Source organism: Anas acuta, chromosome 12, assembly GCF_963932015.1.
Source record: "Anas acuta chromosome 12, bAnaAcu1.1, whole genome shotgun sequence".
Lineage (NCBI taxonomy): Eukaryota > Metazoa > Chordata > Aves > Anseriformes > Anatidae > Anas > Anas acuta.
Window position 1 is genome coordinate 15,149,392 of NC_088990.1, and position 21,719 is coordinate 15,171,110.

The 21,719-nt window shown below is 40.7% G+C and overlaps 1 long non-coding RNA gene across 1 annotated transcript in view; it reads right to left on the reverse strand.

Moving 5' to 3' along the window:
• Positions 1-408: 408 nt before the first annotated feature.
• The window catches only part of LOC137863093 (uncharacterized), a 508,128-nt gene continuing 486,817 nt past the window's right edge, over positions 409-21,719 (reverse strand). Inside the window, exon 2 of the long non-coding RNA XR_011100687.1 lies at positions 409-585. This is a non-coding gene — a long non-coding RNA (uncharacterized lncRNA). The remainder of the gene's footprint in view (positions 586-21,719) is intronic.

A 21,719-nucleotide genomic window follows, 5' to 3' on the forward strand; every position in this document is an offset into this window, starting at 1 on the left:
CCTCACAAAATGACTCAGAAAAAACATTTAATCTTCCTCTTATACAGTTGGTAAACAATAAATATTAATACTAAGCAATAATTTCCACAGGATGTGATACCTCCCTGTTAAATGCATTCTTTACGACTTCCATTACTGCCGTGAGTGACTTATTTGGCTGAGAGTTGCAAAACTGTATAGTCTAGAGGAATCACAGCATGGAGGCAAGGGCATCTTTTGCAAACAAAAGGGGTTCCTAAGTGCGTGGGTATGGAGTGGTTGTGATGTTTATGTACTTCTACTCTCCTTTCTCATTTGGGTGCTGAATGGTTACTCTGGGTCAGAGACTTATACGCAAGGGCCTTCGTTCACTGTAGGCATAATTCACCACGTCTGCATACTTACATACAACTTCACAGAATCACAGAATCACAGAATTTCTAGGTTGGAAGAGACCTCAAGATCATCAAGTCCAACCTCTGACCTAACGCTAACAGTCCCCACTAAACCATATCCCTAAGCTCTACATCTAAACGTCTTTTAAAGACTTCCAGGGATGGTGACTCCACCACTTCCCTGGGCAGCCCGTTCCAATGCCTAACAACCCTTTCGGTAAAGAAGTACTTCCTAACATCCAACCTAAACCTCCCCTGGCGCAACTTAAGCCCATTCCCCCTCGTCCTGTCACCAGGCACGTGGGAGAACAGGCCAACCCCCACCTCGCTACAGCCTCCTTTAAGGTATCTGTAGAGAGCGATAAGGTCGCCCCTGAGCCTCCTCTTCTCCAGGCTGAACAAGCCCAGCTCCCTCAGCTACTCCTCATAGGACTTGCTCTCCAGACCCCTCACCAGCTTCGTCGCCCTTCTCTGGACTTGCTTGAGCACCTCGATGTCCTTCTTGTAGCGAGGGGCCCAAAACTGAACACAGTACTCGAGGTGCAGCCTCACCAGAGCCGAGTACAGGGTGACGATCACCTCCCTAGCCCTGCTGGTCACAGTGTTTCTGATACAAGCCAGGATGCCATTGGCCTTCTTGGCCACCTGAGCACACTGCTGGCTCATATTCAGCCGACTGTCCACCATCACTCCCAGGTCCTTCTCTGCCTGGCAGCTCTCCAACCACTCATCTCCCAGCCTGTAGTTCTGCTTGGGGTTATTGCGCCCCAGGTGCAGGACCCAGCACTTGGCCTTGTTGAACTTCATGCAGTTGACCTCAGCCCATCGGTGCAGCCTATCCAGATCCTCCTGCAGAGCTTTCCTACCCTCGAGCAGATCGACACATGCGCATAGCTTGGTGTCATCTGCAAACTTACTGAGGGTGCACTCAATGCCCTCGTCCAGATCATTGATGAACTTGCATAACTTGCATAACTTGTTGTTATGCAAAGTCATGGTGAACCTGGACTTCTCAAGCTCCTGGTTCTGAGGCCAAGACATATCTGTTCAACTTCCAGAAATGCGGAGCCATCCTAACCCCTCACTGTACCTTATCCATTAGTCTCCACCTAACAATGAGATATCGAGGAACTTGGACTTTGTCACTTGCTCTGAAATTTTAGACTCTGTGGTACAAACTCCCAGGAGCATTTTATGCCTATGTTCATTTCCTCAGATAGCAATTGTTGCATCTCTAGTATTTTAAAACCTTTCATTTTGCTCTCAATGTGCTGAGAACAGTGGGATGGCTAACTCACAAACTACCCATGTCTCGTGGGCATGTGCTGCTTGGGGACATTTGCTGTGAGCGGTGGAGCTTGTTCCAGAATGGCAGTGTGAAGTTGTGTTGTAAGGGACAGACGAAACCATTTGTAAGGGCAGTGACAAAAAAGCCATAGACTTAGTCAGGATGCTGAGGATGCTGATGAAAGTGTTCAGCCTGGAAGAATTCTGTGAAGTTTCTGGTAACTCCTGGAGCCATTACTCAACATGTTAGACTCATTTTAAGGTTTCCAACAGTACAAGGAAAAATAATTCACTCAGAACAGGTTTGTAATCAGACCTTAGAATAATTTGTAGTACTTGTGTTGGCATTCAAGATAAATGATAAATGATAATTTCCTTTTACTAGGAAAATCAAGTGTGGTTTTCCTTCAAATATGAAAGGGAAGAAAGTAGGATAGCATTAGTAGCTGACAGAAGGCCAAAATTGTATTGGTCAGCTCTGCTGAGGAATAGTTTGGACTGAATCCTGCTCCCATGTGAGGCAGAGAGAAAATCTGAACATAAGAAAACTGGAATTTGGCCTATGCAAACAAATAATGAAACAGATTATAAACAAATTCAGAAAGTCCGTTTCAATAACTTGAAAATGCAGTATGTTGCTGATAATGTTTTAATCACTGATTTAGTGAAGTCCACATTTTCCTTTTGTGTCTTTCCTACCCATCACGCACGAATGTTCTGATTTCATGCACAAGGTGCATGCGAAGCTCTGGAGAAGGTGCCTGGAGTAGGTGCAAGCACTGGGCTCATGGCTGTACAGAGCCTGGGCCAGGACACGTACCCACATCTCAACTCCAGCCCATGGTGCTTCTTGCCTTAGAGCCTTGGCATCCTCTTTGTGTAGCTCTGCCCATAAATTCTGCTGTGTTTTCTTTTTAAAACACTTCCTGGGTCGTCTTGACAAGTTGTTCTGTTAGAGCAACTAAAAATAATTGCAGCAAGGAAAGAGGACGGTGCCTATGCTCAGCGTGGTCTGAATCTCCCCGTTGCAGAGAGAACACTGCACTGACTGGAGCCAGCAGGGGACAGGTGGGGCAAGAAGGTGTTGGGGCACTGCTGTGAGCTGGAAAGTCCCCTTGTCTGAGCTGTGCATGAGGGAAATCTGCCCCGGCTGAAAAGCAGGAGCCTCTGCAGCCTTTGGCTGTTTCTTGTGGCTGAGGTGTCATTTCATCTGCAGAAGAGCACAGGGGATTTCACCCACCCTGCTCCTGTGGAGTCTGTGGGGATGAGGTGACATCGGTTGCAGGGCAGGCAATGGTTGGCCATCCGAAGCTGAGGAACAGGAGGGACAGGTGCTAGGATCGGGCCAAGAAAAGAAGATTGTGACAGCCAATTCTCAGCCCCCTCATTGCAATCTGAGACAAGGAATTCCTTGATGGTTTTGTGGTTTGTTTTCCTGGGCTCAGCCATGTCGGAGGGCTGTTGGCATGGTGCCAATGAAGATAACGAGGGAAAATGCTCACAGTTTTACTGCGTTCACAGCTTCAATGTGCATCTCTTGTATCGATCTCTCTGGTTTCTTGTGGCTGGGAAAGATGGGGCTGGGGAAACAGCCTGTGGAAAACACAAATTCTCTGGGGAAGAGCGCATCCCTGTCCCTGCAGGGCACCCGCTGTGACCCACGGGCAGTGATGAGAGAGAAGTCCTTTGGGCAGGGGACATTAATTCCAGCAGATTTGTGACACTAAATGCAGCCATTTGGTTTTACTCTGGTAGGAACAGCTCATTTATAAGAATGCACTTCCTCTTTTCAGATTATATCTTTACCATTTGAAATACCAACTTCTTGGAATGGTTGTTATTTACATTTTCCCTAATTTTTTAGCAACTTTTTGCTTTGACATATTCAGCTAAATGAACAGAGGAAAACTTGCATTTGTTTACTTGTTCTTTTAGAGATAAAACACCTCTGTGCCTCAGCCTTTGAAATACTGTGAATGATGTTTTTTTGAAAGTGAATTTAGAAACTATTCTGAATTAAATATTTATGTTTAAGCTTTTACAAGGCAATCTGAATAAGTCTTTTGGTTTTTTCCACAGCAGACTTAACCGTTCTTAGCCATATATGAGAGTTTGATTTCCTAGCTACAAAAGCCTTCTGTTGTTCTTTGTCGGCAGTTCTGGCTGTCTGTAACCTCAGTGCTAAGGTGCTGAGCTAGGATAACATGAAGAGGGCTCTGCCCACATATTACACTCTTGAAGTGTTCCTGTGTAGGGTCCAGACAGCCAGTGCCTCCAAGGATGCAATTCCTGGTGGATCAAAGTAGGTTAAATACACAGTATTCTCCCCAGTTACATGTGTCATTTAGGAAGCCAGCAGGCTGTGGTATTGACTATCCCAGACTTCTGGGTGTAGCAGAGAAATGTCTCTGTGCTGGGAGGCTGAGTGGGAGGAGGGTAATATAGGTAAAGAGATTGCGAGAAAGACCGGAAAACAGCTTGATCTGCAGAGTGCAGAATGCCAGAGAGGAACTGCACATCCACAGTGACAATAGGAAGAAAGGAATCTATAGCATTGTGGACTTGTCTGCCTGTCCTCAGAGAACAGATGCTTATGCTGTTTTTCAGGAGCAAGGATAAGAAATCAGGGACCAGAGGCTAAAAGTATGCACTCTGCTGGGAGCAAGCAAAACTCCACTAGATGTCCTTCATGTCCACATAAATGACACTGTCAGATTTCCCTGAAAGGGCTGAAAGGTGTTTGCACCAGATTAGAGAAGATGCACGAATGAGTGGATCTATGACTACTGTGGGGTTCCTGTCTGTGTGAGGTGAACTCATTCACAGTAGCCAGTGGCCTGCTCAAAGCTGTGACCTGATTTTGTTGATTAATACTACTCTTTAGAATGCTGAGAAAGATGTCAGAAGCAAAAAATAACACCTCTGAGGGGTTGGTGATGTATTACAGTCTTTTGGGGTATGTTTTAGATGTCTGTTAATTGGTTTTACGTACTTTCTTTTATAGTATATTGTTGTTTATGTTTATATGTTTACTATAGCCACTAGAAAACCACTGTGAGTGTAGTAGTTTCCCAGAGACGATCTGACAGAATGTTAGTGCTTACTAAGATTGTGGTGAAATAAAGCAAGGAGTTTAAGTTTTCTAGTTTGAATGGCATCTGTGTCACTGAAGTAGAGGGTTATTAGTATTGCTAACACTCATAGTATTAATAATTATCAATAATTTCCACGTAAGGACATGAGATGGGAATATGGTACAGCTTGAGAGCTGTAGCTGTGTACACAGACTGGGGAAAGTGTTTGTTATTCAGTGCAAAGTTGTAGGTGAAAAGGTATCAGATGAACGTGGTGACATGTATGTATCAAAACAGTGAATATTAGACACTTCTTATAGGTGTTTCATCCAGGTTATGGAGAGGGTTGGTGGTGAGCATCCATTAATGACCCGCACAGTGCGAGTGGGGAGATCATTTAGGGTACATAGTTTGTGGATGTCATGCATATACATTAATGCTCAGTGCGTTGGACACAGAATGGAGGAATTGGAACCAGCAGTGGACAGAGGAGAGCAGATATCACTGGAAAGACAGAAAGCAGCACTCTTGAGCTGCTGTTCTGTTCTGTACTAATGCTTATGCTGTCCAATTCCTTTACAGCTAAACCATGGGTCTGGTGGGAGACCTGAGCCTGGAAAAAAAGAAAAGAAGTGGAAATTGCTGAGAAATTGAGTGTTGAGAAATGAATGCTCAGTGGGCTGTTAATTCTATCAGATGTTTAGGTTCAAAGGGTTTGCCAGCTCTTTTAGCAATGCTGTGCCATTTCTAATTACTCTGTGATCTTAGCACCATTATTGCATTACAGCACAACTTGCATGTTCTTGTACTGCGCTATGCTCCAAGAGGGTATCAATAAGCATAACTTTCAAAAGCTGAGGTTCTTTTATGATCAATATTGACAAGATAAATGTCAGCTTGCACATAGCACATCCACGTCCTGCAGCATGCTGGGAGATCTCCAACTGTCTGGAGAAAACCTACATTCAGCAGTGCAGGAATGGGACAGGGAGTACCTAATATCGTGCAATGAATAACAACAACATAGTCAGTTACATTCATTTCCATCATTTAGAAAAGAAAGTATTAGGTGAATATTGTAAAGCATCTTGACTTCTGCTGTTACAAGCTGAAGAAATATGGATATACACTTTTAAGGTTTCTCACTTGGCTATTTTCTTTCTTTGTTGAATGAGGAAGGATGAAGCATTTTAGCAGCCTAAATGCCTTAACAATATGCATAGACAAATGTGTGCAGTGTGATATACTGTTTCAAGTGCAAGGGCAAAATTAGCATTACTAATACCAAGGCAAAAATATGTGATGAATTATACCTCATAAGAAAGCATTTTATATATACTGAATTCTGAGTACTTGTATACTTTGTGCCTGTTGGTATTTAAAAGTGATTGATTAGGCTGACATTGTCTGAGAAAACTGCAACTGCCCTGTTCCTCTGTCATGTTACAGGAACAATATCTCAATTTTATGGAATGCAAGGCAAGTTGCAAAGCTTCTGTGATTATTTGCCACAGAATAAAGCTTAAAAAAAAAATAAAATGTAAGCTTCTGTATTGTAAAAGCAGAAACAAGGAGAAGAGCAGGGTCTCAGAGAAAGGAGAGGTTGAAGAAGATTGAAGGATAAGTATGGGAAAGCAAGAATTCAAACAGATGTGGCAATTTGTTTTATAACATAACCATAAAATGCCACTTAAAATGCCTCATTTGTATTCTGTGTCAATGTAATAGATGTAAATCTTTCAGAAAGTTACTAAATATACTTTTCTGTTGGCAAGTACAGAAAGCATATGATCAATGGAAGAAACTTGCTGCGATTGTTGTTGTTTTTAGGACAGCGCGACTGCACATGCTGGGACTGGATCACTCAAACCAGCCCTCTGGTTTAGACCATCCATTCTGCCTCCCTGTTTGGCATCTTATGGCTTTATGTCATTTAAGCATTTATTTTCATCTTGTAAGTCATAGTAACTGACAACTGACGTCTGCTTTTGACACTCATTTACTTATCACACAGAGGCCCCGTCTATCTCACACATATACGCTGCCTCTCTCAACAAGGCCTTCTGCAAACAGTTTTAAATGATTTGCATTAGGAAGAGCATCACTCCCCACGAACACAGTATTGCTTCAAATAAAACCTACTTTTGTCAGGATGAAGAGAAGCAAAGGTTAAGGTAAATTTCAGTTAACAAAGGACTCCTCTGAAAAGACAGAACAGATATCAAAAGAGTTTTTGAGGTTTCAGCTTTACTGAGTAAAAAACTGTAAAAACAGTGTGTGACAATATTGATGAGTCTCACAGCGGCTTGCCAAATCCACTCATGCTTCAGCTTGAAATTCCTTTTCCAAATAAACTCCAGGAATTTCAGGAAATAATGGTGTTAGTTGCGACTGCAGTATTTTGACTGAAATATTTTCAATATGCGAGCTTTCTGAATCTATTTGTAATATATTTCTCATTTAGTGATTAATCACTAATTCTTCTCAGGTAGAATTATGTTCTTTTTATCCTTGCCTCTCTTTTCCACTGGAGCATTATGTAAGTGTGGTAGTCTTACGGAGAGGCAGTGAAGTATATTACCTCTATGGAGAAATGACCTGGGAGTCATACCAGAGCATTATTCTGTATTTTCTCTGTCTTCTCTCAGACCATTTTTCAAGATTGGAAGTGGTTCTCTGTTCCGTACACACAGGGGGAACAAGAGCCTTATCATGCCGGCTGCTAGGTCCTGACTGCCATGGGCAAGGCAGGAAACTGGGGTACCTAGAAAGTTCACCTCCAGAGCGTATGAAGGAAAAACCAAAACTGTCCTGCTAAGCTTTTTGACAGAGAGGGTTTACACCTCCTGTGATTCAGTCCTGCCGCTCTGTGTTTGTGCTGCTTACTTCAGAAGGTTGGGTGAGAAGCTGAATGCCATGACAGGTTTAGTGTCACAGAGATATGCACTGATGCAGTCAAAATCCAAAGCTTGCCTTGTTTTCAGTGGGTGGTCTAGCCATGGGAGTATCCATTTTCAATTACTGAACTCCCATTTGGCTTGGTAGCTACTAGACAGAACATGCCAGTATACTAGGTAATAACTGAGCCTCAATATCTTGTTCTTAGAATTTACTGCATGTTGAGAAGATGCACCCATGACAGCTCTTTGCTAGTGTTCCTCTTATTTCCTTTTTTACTATAATGTATTCTGAAAAACTAACATTCATCTCCCAGAGTATTCAGTTTAAAGTGCTGCTTTGAGGTACTCCATCTCTGAGAAGTGGCATGTGTATTTGTTTTCTTTCTGTATCTGGAGGAGTGTGTATTTCTTGGATCAGTTTTCTGTATCTGGAGGAGTGTGTATGTGTAAACGGCTTTTCTGTGCAGTGGTTGCCCAAACAAACACTGCTCAGGCACGTATACTGGAGCTACACTGCATGACTGGCTGATAAGGAGATAGTGAACCGGTCGTTTGCTTGGAAGCCCGGGGTGGAGGTAGTCTACTCCAGCAGAGGAAAAACCCACATAGTACTTCTGCTTGTAAGTGCCTACCTGCCCTTTGGCTTATTGTTCTCTGGTCATGCCTTCCACTGATTCACCGCTCTCCAGTAGATAACCCTTTTGGTTTCACATCTTCTCCTTTCTATACTGACTTTATTTTCCAAGAGAGCATTGTTCTCCCCACTGCTCATGGGCCCTGTGGTCATTGTGGCAGTGGCAGGAGTTTCTCAGAATGAGCTCCTGTATCACTTCTCATCTTGTCCCACTATACTCTCAAGAGTGTTTTTGTGCCAATTGATTCTCCAAATATTTAAGCTAAGTAATCTGCCAAGAATGGTGTCAGCAGGAAAAGGATGCTGCAAGCCCCAGAAAGTTAGTTAAAATACCATTATCTTCTGAAAAACAACATTAAATAAAACCTTATGCAGCTCCATGTTTACGCCTTCTCATGACTTCTGAGTTAATTGACATTAAAGATCTAACGGCCTTTCTTCAATTACTTGTTGTGGTTTGTTCTTAGCTATTTGCCACTGAAAAATACAAGTAAAGGAGGTAATTCTGATGGATGGTGGAATTGTTGTGATGCAGGTTTAGGATTTAGTCATCACTGAGGTGTCTATAGGTGGCTGTGTCCACGGTGAGATTTGGTCTCAAAGAATTAGAAAGTTTTATCTTTCTAAGAATACTTTTTTCTTTAGTAATTTCAGTCTGAGTATAACATAGCACATTTTGCATGTGCCTCTTTTCCAGATGCCTTGCTAAAAATTTCCAGACAGAGCTTCACTGTCTGAAGAAGGCATGTCTGTTTTGTATTTTTATTAACAAGGAGGAAGAGAGAAAGAAGATTGAACCAAGAGGTGAATGTTTGTGGCAGAGCAGCCAGGCTCCGGAGCTACAACCCCTGTTTCTGGGGGTTTCCGAATGGTGTCGATGTTCTCTGTGTGAGCCTGTTCATTCAGTTCAGAAAATGTTTGGCAGATAGCCACAAACGTTCTGCATATGTGCAACTAAAAGCACCAAGGGCTACCAAATAGGCAAAATTTGGTATGGACTTTGGATTCTAGGTGTTAAATAGGAACTAAGGATTTATACAGCATTGCAGACACTAATCAGATTGTACAAGTGTTATGAACTATACTTAGAACTGCAATCAACCTGTGTTTCCTCTGTTTACTACTTTTGCCTCCCATTCTGAATCTCTATCAAGATTTACTTCCCTAAGGATCTGACTACACAAATTTCAGGGAATGATTCACTGAAACTTTTTTCCTCCCAGTCTCTCTTTATATCTGTCTTATGCAGCATGCAGTGTGGTGTGGGCGACTGCATCCCAGAGCAGGCTTCCATGGACACTGCAATTTCCTGCAATTTCTTTGCTTAGCAATCCCCAAATGCATTTCACAGCACTAATGATCTGTCCAGTGCCTGGCCAATTTGAGATGTTCTCAGAATGATCATGAAGCATCTAGTAATGACACTTGGCCCTTCCTTGCCTGCCTTTGCTTAGTTCTGACAGGACAAAGTTATATATGCAGGCAGGGGTATCAGAGTTCACTCAGTGAATGGGGATATTATCAGTGGATAATATCATGAAAATGTAAGCAGACACGATAGATGATGGGGACTTTGCACAGTATTTTTCTGGCTTCACTACCATTAAAAGATTTGAGACCAAGAGAGCCAAGTACTATCCTACAGCCCTTTCCAGACTTCACCAGGAGAAAATGAATGTGTAAGTACTACAGCACTGGGTGCTTCCACTGGCAATGAATGAGGAAAATCGGTAGCTTTATAGCCCAAATTGTCTTAATTCATTATGGGATCAGCCAGTCTTAGCAGGCAATGTTGTTACCACAGTAATGTAATTGAGATAGTATTTATGCTGGTGTTACTATAGGATCCACTGGGGGCTACAAAGAGAGGTGAGAGCTCAATAGCAAATAATCAGGCACATTGGTGGAAATAACTAAATGTTTTATATTACTTCTGACTTTTATGTAAATCTCTGGGAAGTAAATAAAGTAGTCTACTCTGTCCCTGTGTCTTCCAGTGATGAGAATTAGCCCAAAGCAAACTTAGCAGACAAATCACATGTTGTTAGTATTTTCATATTTTTACTGTTCCCGGAAAGACCAATGATTTAGGTAACATGAATGAAGGAACAATGATGTCTTTTCATTTTCTTCTTGCAAGGTATTCCTTAGCAAACTTGAGTATTGACCAGGGAATTATAGAGCATATACTTCTGTAAAGGGATGCCTTATTGTAACTTTCTGATAATTATTCTAATTCTGTCTTAAGTGACATTTAGATATGCTTAATCCTGAATATCTATAGATTATTTTGCATACAACAAAAAGGTGCAAGCAAATGTACTGCAAACTGCAAATTTTATGTCTTTAACTTTTGGGACATGAAGTAATTTGTTTTGCTTTCACTACAAGCTTCATTGCTTTGGTCTATATAATTTCTTCACTAGCTGTTTTTGAAGCATATTCTTAATCTCAAAATACCTTCACTATAAAAATAAAATGCTCATGAGATGCAGTATTAAAATGTGTTTCTTGGTGTTACATGTTTTCCATCTTCATGAAACACATTGTTAATCTCAGAGAAATGTTAATCTTTGGGTATACACAAACAGCAAATCTGTTTTTCTAATTTCATCCTTAAAGATAATAGACTGATTCACACTGCGAGCAGTGAAGCCTGAAAGTGAAATAGGTTTAAATTTACAGCTAAGCAGTCCATTTTATATTTTGTCCTGCTTTAAAAAAAGATTCATGGATATTTACATGTAATTGTGCACACAGAATACATCGCTTACATAGCTTAAATATCTTTTTCCCTGATTAGAGCTTTTGTTTGTTTTCTGGATCTTAAACCAAAACCGAGGTTTAAAAAAAAAATTAGAACTGGAAGGCTAAATGCAGGGAGACTGTCTCAAATGAAGCAAACTGTCAGGTATCTATGAATATAAATAGTTTTTAGCAAAACATGTTATCAAGGAGTTCTCTCAACTATATTTGGCATTTTTGGAGCAATAAGAGTGTTGGTGCTTTATTAAAGAACAGTTCTGTGAAAAGGGAGAGTTTGTGGAGCCTCAGCCTGGAGTGTCCTTGAAATGGGAATTCGGAAAGGCGTGTTCCTGCAGCTGTGGCAATATCCAAAAAACCATTATTATCTTTTTATGTTTTTGGAGCAAACATCAACCAAAAAGCTGTAAATAATCTACAAGAATGCTGAACTGTCACAAAATTATTTATGATGAAAGTGGAGGTTATAAAATATTCATTTTTTTTTTTTTTATTCGTGCAAGAGAGTAAAATTAAACAAGGTGAACAGCACACCTATTTTCTGTGTCTCCTACTTCCCCTCTTACCGCCTAATAATGATGGGGAAGAGGTGGACTGTGAGCATTTCAGTTGTAGTTCTGAGCAGAATTTTATATTGTTACATGCCTCAGAATCTCTCTCAAATTTGTGCTTAATCTGATAACTTAGCCTACAAAGCATATGTTCCCCCTCAGCCACACAGAGTATTAAAGACAGAATTACAGGCTCATCTTTATGAAGAAGGAGCTGTATTTTGAATGGAGAGCTCATTACTGTATGTTCAGTCTTGTACCATTTTTGCTTTCCAAAACTTCTATTAGAGTTAATAGGGGCTTCATGTGAATGTGAAATGCAGGATCAGACTCCAAGATGATACATAATGCAAATCTCTTCAACCAGTAAAATACAATGGAATTGCGGGGTTTTGCTCACAGACTAAGTTCTTACTGGTTTATTCAGCAGTCGAGCAGTAGCAGCTTTGTTTTTTTTCCTGTTGTTGTTTGAATCCTAATGAGCTTACGTTTCCACCACTAATAACGCATGAGTGCTCACCACATCTGTGCACAGTCTGAGAATCACAGTAGCACATTCACTGCTTTTGTGGGCAGTAGGTGTCTTGGGAAGATGACCTTGCTGGCATATAGATCGGTGCTAGTACTTCTTGTCTTCTGATCCTCAAAGAGATGGTGAGTTCATGAAAGACCTCACTGCACAGGCTGTAAATTACATTGATACTGCCCAAACTGCAGGCATCAGGAGCTAAAACAAGGTGAAAGGACAACCAAGAAAGGAGGTTTGGACAAAGCCCACAGCTAAATGCTTAACGGTTTCTGTCATCACCTATCTCCAACACGGGGCTGGAAAAAAACAGCAGAAAAAGAACCCACATCTGTGTGCATGTCCCTGTTTTTCTTTTCTTCCTTTTCTGTGCCACATTGCCCAGAGCCTTGAACGTGTTAAAGGAAGCCAAATGGGAAGAGGGGGAAGAGGACTGAGAGGGGGTAGAAAGGGGAATCGCACCGTCCAGTCCCTGTGGTGTGGTATACTTGGCAAAGAAAGGGATACCACCCACTTTCAGTATAAGGATCAGGCTGCTGCAAGCATTTATTCAACTGCCAGCGCTGTATTCAGTTCTCTGGATACCATTCCTGAAATCATTTCCCAAACCCCAGCTGTAAACAGAGTTACTAAATGCATACCTCATAAAAGCACTTCCTTATGCAAATGGCCCGTTTTTCTTTTGTGTATATAAAGCCATTTGGGCATATAAAGCCTGTGGGTGTGCATCGTATTCAATTTGTTTATGATTGATAGACTGTCTTCCAGACCAGAGGAATAAAAAGAAAAGTGGAAGTCAAAGCCTCTGATTTTTATTTCAGTGGTAGCCAGGCACATACATCTGTGTGCAGAATTTGGCACTCAGCAAATCCAACTTTTGCCAAACCAGCAAGAGTAATTGGTGTAACAAGGCTCTCCTGAAATGAAAACATGCACAAAGTCAGTATTTCGCGTCTCTGTACCGGACATTATTTTTAGGGTTAATTTGGGTTATGCGGCTACATTGTTCATAGTTAACACAGGGTCTTTACTGTTCAAAAATTGCATTTAATGAGCACAAATGTTTTTCTTTTTGTTTGGCAGTGTCAATGGCCAATGGCATGGCCATAGTAGATGCACCATGTACCTGTGTGATGACATTTTCCTGCGCCAGACTCCTTAGAGTATAATTCCAGTGCAGATAGTAAGGAGAGAGAAGTCGGGGTGATGCACAGATGCTGGCTAGATACTAGGGAGGGAGTTTTTTTCTGTCATGTCTGTCTTCTCTGTAGATCTGTCACAAAGGGATGCCCTTAATAGACATTACGCTATGTAAAACATATTGATTGGAGCTAGTTATGTGGCATAGGGATTAAATTGCTTTGTCTAAAGTACTTTTTGGAAGTAACATGGGTGTTGAAAGTCCTATCTGGGAAACACAATGACAAACTTATTACTTCTGGAGCATTAATAACTAAGATGTTAGTATTTTTCAAAACATCATGGTTTGTTTATGTTACAGATTATTTTCATTTACTTCCTGATATTTGTGTCTTTGGGTGTCAGGGGATTGTACTTCCATTTTTTTCTCTGCAGGCAGAATGGCTACAATTTACACAGAAAAGAGAACTAAGATTCACATGAATCAAATATTTCAAATACTGTGTGCCTTATGATAAAATCAGAGAACTGGAGACACTCCTTGGGTGTTTGATTTAAAATACTGTGCTGCGGCATTCAGGATTCTCCTGAGGATTTCATGCTGACATGGGAAGGGCATATTCCCAACTCTTCTCTCCCTGTTTTCTCCCTGATTATCTCTGAAAACAAAGATGGGTGAAAAGGGGAGGGGAAACAGAATTTATCCCTCTCCCATGGGTTTAAGAATTATTTTTGTAGTAGAGATAATTAGAGGATCAGGTTTACCACATCCCGAAAGTACTGGGTAAACATAAAGCTTCTATGAAATGTCTGTGACCTTCTAAGGGGGAAATGGGAAACCCTCTGTTCTCCCTTCCCCAGGATGAATGGGCATGTTAGATACCAGGTTACAACCCCACAGGACACATCAGAGCTCTTTCAATTAGGGATTCAAGTAAGGCATTTTTCTGTGTGACTCATGTGAAAACTGGAAGCTGTACAGTTCAGGCTGGTCTTTTTGACAAAAAGAGAGAATACTTTTGATTAAAATGTAATTTGGTTACTAAAGCCTATTTCAGCAGGCTTATCAAAAATCTCTAAAGTTGAGTTCAGACTAAAACATATTGCCACATACCCTGCTTTCACAGGTTCCCTTCCTGCCTGACACTGATCTGACTTGGAATCTTCCTCTGAAACTAAGCTAGTGGCAACATTTTTAAAAATAAAAAAAAGAGGAATGAAGAGAAAAAGAAGAGGGAGAGAAAAGAAAAAAATATGTGTCATCCTTGATTGAAAGAAGTCTACTCTTGTGAGCTTTGCAGCTCAGTTTTGTATTTTCAAATTGGGTACTTACCATAAGCATCTGGCCTCTTGTATGCTCGTGTAACCTCAGCCTAACTATGTCGAGTGTTGGGTGTCACTGAGAGATGTGTCACTGCACGTCATCCCCACCTTGATGTCTTTACAGACACCTTTACAGAAACAGCACATTCCAAAAACTACTTTAAAACAATTCCTGAACAAACATTAAAGATCCTCTTTAAAGATCAAAAGAGGAATGCCCAGTTACTTTGTCGGGAAGGAAGCGACAAAGGGTGCAGTACACTGAAGGTGTGGGTGCTTTTAAATAATAATGCCAGCTCTAAGAACAGAACCAGAGGCTTGGTCCAGTCACCCCCTGGAACAGCAAATATGTCTTACCTGACAGTGTCCGATGTGGTCATTGTCTTCTTATTCTTTTTTAATAGTGTATAATCCGTGGTATTTCTCTGCATCAATATCCCCTACATAATGGCCATTCATGCTTTAAAGGCTTTTTAGATAAACTACAGCTATTTAATATTTTCTTTTATATTCAACCGGTCTTTTCCTTTTCATGAAGGAGACCATAGTGATCTAGCGATATAGCCTGGCACTGCTTTGTCTGTTACATGATTGTTATGTTTCCATTTATATCACGGTCTCTTCTGTACTATTCAGATCCAGAAAGAGGGGGAAAAAAATCTACTGCAGAGTTAGATTTTCTGTTTGTGAAAATGCATTTGATAGTCAGGGGAGGAGGTGTTTTCATAAAGTTCAATTTTTTAATAAAATCCAATTTCCTTTTCACATCACAGCCACACTATGACAAAGGGATTGCAGCAGGTGCCTTTCATGGAGAGAACATAGCTGTGAAGCTTGCTGGCCTCCTGCTTGCTCACACTCCCTGTGCTGACAGCCGGCCAGGTGAGGCGCTGCTTCAGAGGAGAGGTCCACAGCAAGGGCAGCAGCAACAAGCTGTGCAGGACCAGGGCCTGGTGGTCTCTGTTCTCTGCTGCTTGCCTTTCACCATGTGGAGTCCCTTACAGTACTGAGCTGGGTGCTGCTGAAGCAACAGTGCAAACTCTTCATTCCCCAACTGCTCTCACAACCCAGCCTGACTGGCCACAGTCTCCGTATTTCATATTTGTGGTCTAGCAATCACAAACACGGGGCACTGCCAAGCGATGGGATCACACCTGCCATTCCAGTGGTGGTGTTTTACAGAACAGCCCTCCCAGGGACCAAGACCTGTGTCTGCCCCTGCAGGACAGGGCACTGCAGTACAGCAGGGATGACCATGGCCAATCCTTTGTGTTTTCTGAGCAAGAGGAACATGTCAGACAGCCCCTGGTTTGCAACAGGACCCTGACTTCCTCCTTCCACCCTCAGTGCTCAGTTCTAGGTTTGTATGAAGGACAAAGCACTGAATGGTTGATTTTCTCTCTTCCTCCAATGTCGGCTTCACAGAGCATTCCTCATCACATTCTGTGCTCTTCATCTGAATAAGAAGGAATTTCAGTGTTTTCCCTTTCCAAGATGCACTTCTTGTTTTAGTGAGAAGATCTCAGACACTCATTCCTGCGAGTTGATCTGTTACAGTGATCTCAAAGATGGTTGCCCTGGCTAGGCAGGGAATGCTCGTTCCTCCAGTCATGTTTGTACGGGTCTCAAATCTGAATTATTTCACTGCATGGCTTTTTTTTCTGGCTCATAAAATGAAACTTTGAGACTACTGTGCCCCATGTCATATCTGTAGCAGTCCTTTCTGAATCTTGTAATAAACTCCACTAGCCCTGAAAGAATTACCATCAGTGTTTTGAAATCACCTGAAGACAGGGCGTCCTGCTGAGCGCTGCATAATAGCAGAGAGCAGCTGCTGTATGCTTCCTTGATACTGTTTTCCCATGTTTAGTAACCCTTGATTGTTGCTGTCAGTTGTACAAGGCTTATAAAAGCTGATTTCTAGTTTCAACTGTGTGTGCATATCTGTTGGTATTGTCTGTATACTTAGGTAATCACTCATGTTGACAGAGAATTTCCCCTGTTCTTCCAGGTCAGAGACCCTCCAGTCATTACATTAATTTTAACAGTTTAAGAGTGATCAACAGCAAAAGCAAAGAACGCCGTTTGCTTTCTTTAAATAAACAGCTCATCTTCCTGCAGCTGCTGTTCCCTCTGCTTATCTCTCTCATATATTATACCATAAATGTATGCTGCCTGTGAGCTCTAACCTCCTGGATGTTTCATAATTCTTTGGATTGCATCCTTGGCAACAACTGTGACTTGCAGCCCATCATTAGGTATGTCGTCCATTTATATGAGACCAGATGCACTGTGTTGGGAAGTTGACAGAATTTATATAGTTCTAAAACCACTACTACACTGAATGCCTTTCGATAAACGCACAGAAAAAAAAAATATCTTTTTTTTTTATCAAAAGGATTATTCTCTTAGTCTTCAGTAATATGGATGTTGGTGGGTTTCAGCAAGGCCCTGATTTGGTGGGTTATTTTTAACCCAGCATGACATCAGAAGTGTTACTGAATCATATGAAATGTTTTATTCTGATTATTTTTTTTAATTGTATCTTCACTTTAATGACACTTCACACAAACAGTTCAGTCTAAACCCTTCCTTCAGGTTAACGCATTTACTTTTCTATCTCAAACTGCCCCAGTTTCTTCTAAAAGCTATGAAACCTTAAAGCAATTTAGCTCCATTCTACCAGTGACAGATTTAACTCTGGACAAATCCATGCTGAATTTGTTAATCTGTCAGATGGACCTTTCAATACACAGCCTGCTCATTTCCCACAGTTTCAAATGCACAGAGCTAGTGCCTTGATATTTGTGTCTGCTTTATGCATCAAGCTTTACCTTCCCATTTGTCCATACCCTTAATCTTCTGAAAATATTTTCAAAATGAATCTTCCTGAGTTTAATATGTGGCAATCTTTCACATACAACCAGTGTTTTTCTGCAAAAGTTTGTCTAGCTTCTAGAAGTCTATTCACGGACAGGATGGGCTATGATACCGAGCAGTGAAATGATCAGAGGGCCAACACAATAGAGGTGGAAGGCAGAACCAAACCCAGCCAGTTCCTTTTGCCTCCTAACACCTACCAGCCTGTTAGCGTATGTGTATAGCCAAGAGCAGAGGAACTCTATCCAGTTTTGCTGCTAACAGAACAGACACAACTCAGTCCTGCTGTGTTTGTAACAAGTAGAGCATCACAGCTGTAAGCACAAACCTCAACAGCCTGGCCTGAAGAAGTCCTGAGCAAAAGCACAAGCAGTTAAGGCTTCATCTACCTCTGTTCAGCCCATGACATCTCTGGTGGGATTGCCACTCTGGAGAATAATTGTTCTGGGTGTTTTTTTTTGTTCTCAACATCTGCCCAGCAGAAAACAGATTGATCCGTGCAACTCATAAGCTGCTGAATAGGCCTCTCATGGAAATGACTCTGTTTTCTTTGTGGCGTGGCCTGAATTTGAACTAGCCACCTGAATGTAGAAGGATGTGTTTGGTTAACATTTCCAGGCAGATACTCAGGAAGTTCTCCACCCTTTTCAGTTTTGAATTGTCTTGTCATATGGGATATGTAAATTGTGTTCAAATAAACTCAGAATAAAATCTCGTGTTCCTCCCCACCTACATGCATATACAACCTTTTCATCCACCAATTTGTGTCAGACCCCTCCCTTTGGCTAGTGGTGTGTTTGTTGTGCTCCCAGAAAACTGCCTGTACACCGGCTGCACAAATTGCATGCTGAGTGCTCAAATTTAAAGATACAGAATTTACATTTAGAGACAAAAAATGCAGCATGGAGGTTGCTGGAGCCCTTTGCACCAGAGTGACATTTGTTCACTGTAGGCATGAGTGTGTTCATCACATCTTTGTGCTTAATCTGGTGAAGCTGAAAGTAAATGCAATTCTTACAAGCAGGCGTTTACAGAAAAATATATTTTTGCAGCCAGTGTTGGAACTTGCAAGGACATTTGAGGTCTGATTAACCGTTTTCTTTCCTGTCATCTACAATCAGAAGATACGTTTTTGTTTGTTTGTTTTTGTTTTTGTTTGTTTTTAATAATGAGCACAGGGCATATTGGACAGCATCAGTAGTAGGGTAGTTTTGATTCCAACCATTGATTTAAATGCACACTACCTGCCAGCAATATAAAGGAACAATATTGGTTGTTTTTTGTGTAAGACACAAACTCCACCAAATAAATTCAATATTAATAGCTTGTCTTCTACCACCAATTACTTAAAAGCAACAGGACATTTTGAGACAAGTATTGAATTGTTATCAAAATGTCTCAATCCCTCAGCTCAGGCTTTGACATGTTCTATAGGGAGTTTATTTCTTTAGCCAGAAATATGGCATTGAGGATTCCACTCAGTAACTTCCCACTCAAGTTATAGATTTTCTGTCAGAAAAAATAAAATCATGCTTGTATACAGCTACAATTAAAACATATGGCTCTGCTTTGGCATCTGTTCTTTTTTTCTATTTAAGGACTTGAAAGTGTATAATAAAATGGGCAGTACTATGACTATATCTAGTTAGAGTTAGGGATTTTACACTGATATTACTATAACCTCTCCTTAAGAGCTATAAAAATAATTCTTTACTGTTGGTCTGTAGATCATAGTTTCTTCATGTAATCTGTAACACTCAAATTAAAATGTGTTGTATTAAACTCATGGAAGATTAAATCTGGAAATGGTATTAAAGTTTGTTGTAGAAATACTGCGTAGTTAAGCTGAAGACTTTCATAGCCAGTTACAATTGGAGACTCCATTTGCCCCTTTGAGCTTTCTAAATTGGAAATAAATAACTTTTTTTTTTTTTTTTTTTTTTTGTATAAGTAGTATATTTGTAGTGGAGGTGAAGAAATAAAATCCTCAATATCTACCTAGGCTAAATTTGGAGACCAGAAAAGATGTCTGAAAGCTGCATATAACTTATTATTCTAAGGCATATACAAAATCTCTGTGAAATATGTGCGTTCTAAAATAAATTTTGTTTTCCATTTTGATGCCATTTTTACTTTTCATGTTCCAGCTTCTGAGTTATCAGATTGAGTGTTATAGTGTTATGGACACAAATATGGAAAAGATCTTGGTTGTTTGGCAGTACCTTCACACTCACTGATCAAACACAAAGTGCCATCTGATCACTTTGACAAATCACAGCAAAGAATGCAGTTTACAGTTGAATTATCAGGAGCCACAGAGCAAAATATGTGCTAACATATTCATCACATTGAAAGATGAATACATTTGAGGAAATCATGATCTTCATATTGATAATCTATGAACTGAATTTCAGGCTGAATTTAGTGAATAAGTTACTCATGAATTATTTGCTCAGCTCTGAAAACCATGATGAGTCTTTTCAAAGTAGCTGTGAATTTTTTGATGAGTTTGAGTCTTGAAAGCATCTAGTTTGGATTGAACTGTATATTCACATTTGATTGGAGTCTTTTTTCAGTTACAGGCTAATGAGAGAACTAAGAACTGCTGCTGCTAAGAGACAAATCCTCCCACTGAAGCTGTTGGGACTTTGGCCACTGATTTAGTAGGAACAGCAGTCCCTTGCAGGTCCCCACAATGGTCTGGGTGCAGCACTGGCTGAGGGTTCCACAAGAAACCAAAAAGAAAATTCCATTAAATGTGTTTCTTGTGCATATAGCTTTTTGTGATACATCATAGTAACAACAATAATGATAACCCATTGACAATGCCTGATAGGGGCAAACATTCTCATTAAACAATTTTGAACTATTGTACTGATCTATTTTCCAGTTAAGGAATTCAGTGATCCAGGAGGCTGTCAAAACAGCTGCTTTGTGGCTATTACATACTGCACAAAGAGACCAGTTCTCATGTTTTAGGGCGTCAGGTAACGGCCTGCATAGTTCAAGGCAAAAGGTCAAGACAGAATTCTGCACAGCTGACTACAATGACCATGGGCATGTTTACATGAGCAATTAGCCATTGCCTAATGGACCTGGAGAAAATGGAGCAGGAATACAGCACCTATGGGGAAATTCCTACCTTAGTCTGCCACTGCTTCCCACTAGTACGTGGTACATCTTGCATCTCTATGGATCTGTTATTTAAGTCATAACACCAGGGTCTTCCATCGGCAGATTTCTAAGTCCTTTAGTAAGAGTTTCAGTCTCATGGTACCTTGCTTCATCTGTGGGGAACCTGAGGCACCAAGTGACATGACATCACTGAAGTTAAGGAGACGAGGCAGGAAATAAGAACCCATGTCTCCTGAGTCTCATTCTTTTGCTATCACCATCAGACTTTATGCCCTATGCTGTTGAGACCCCATGACCCACAATCGTATTTTGCTGACGTTTTCTTTTTCTCAACCAATATAGTGTTTTCTCTTTCACTCTTGCAGCCCTGTTTCATGCCCATTTATAAATCCATTTGTACATTACTCCAGTTGTTTATTACAGCTGATTCAAGAAAACTTTTTATTAACTTACTATATGTATATATGGGCTTATATATATAATTCACATTTGAAGATAGTAAATAATTGTTTTTTTTTTTGTTTGTTTATTTGTTTTTTTTTTTTTATGGCAGCACAGTCTTGGCCCTGAGGTTCTTAAATCAGTTATGTCACTTTATGGCTTTCAGTTTATATATATTGGGTGTTCCAGTCCGACATATTTTGAGCGTAAGACATACAATAAGTGCTCTATCTAAAAATATAGATTCATTGCTATGACTCAGAGAAAGAGAATTACTATATCATAAATTCTTGGTAATCTGTCTTTCCTAGGGCAGCTACGGTTTTTACCATCTGCTCATATATTGACTTCTCCCTCTTGGCCAACATGAGTAGTCAGCTCCCTGAAGCAGCAAAGATTTTCATTGTATTAATGATTAGAGATTATGTGATGGGTGGAGACACAGACAACGAACATATCAAAAGTCTTTCCTTTTCAAATGCTCTTAGATTTTTATCTGTGTGTTCTTGCAAAAATGTATTCATTTATTGTCCTTCGTGGATGCACTAACTTCCAGAAGATTCCTGTCTTGCTACTCTCCAGGGAAAATCCTCTTTTCTTCTCCACTATTTTTGAAAGCTATCCAAGATGCTGCTTTGTGTCTTTTGCACACTACTTCTTTGGAGAGAGACTAGATGAGTATTTAGCTGGA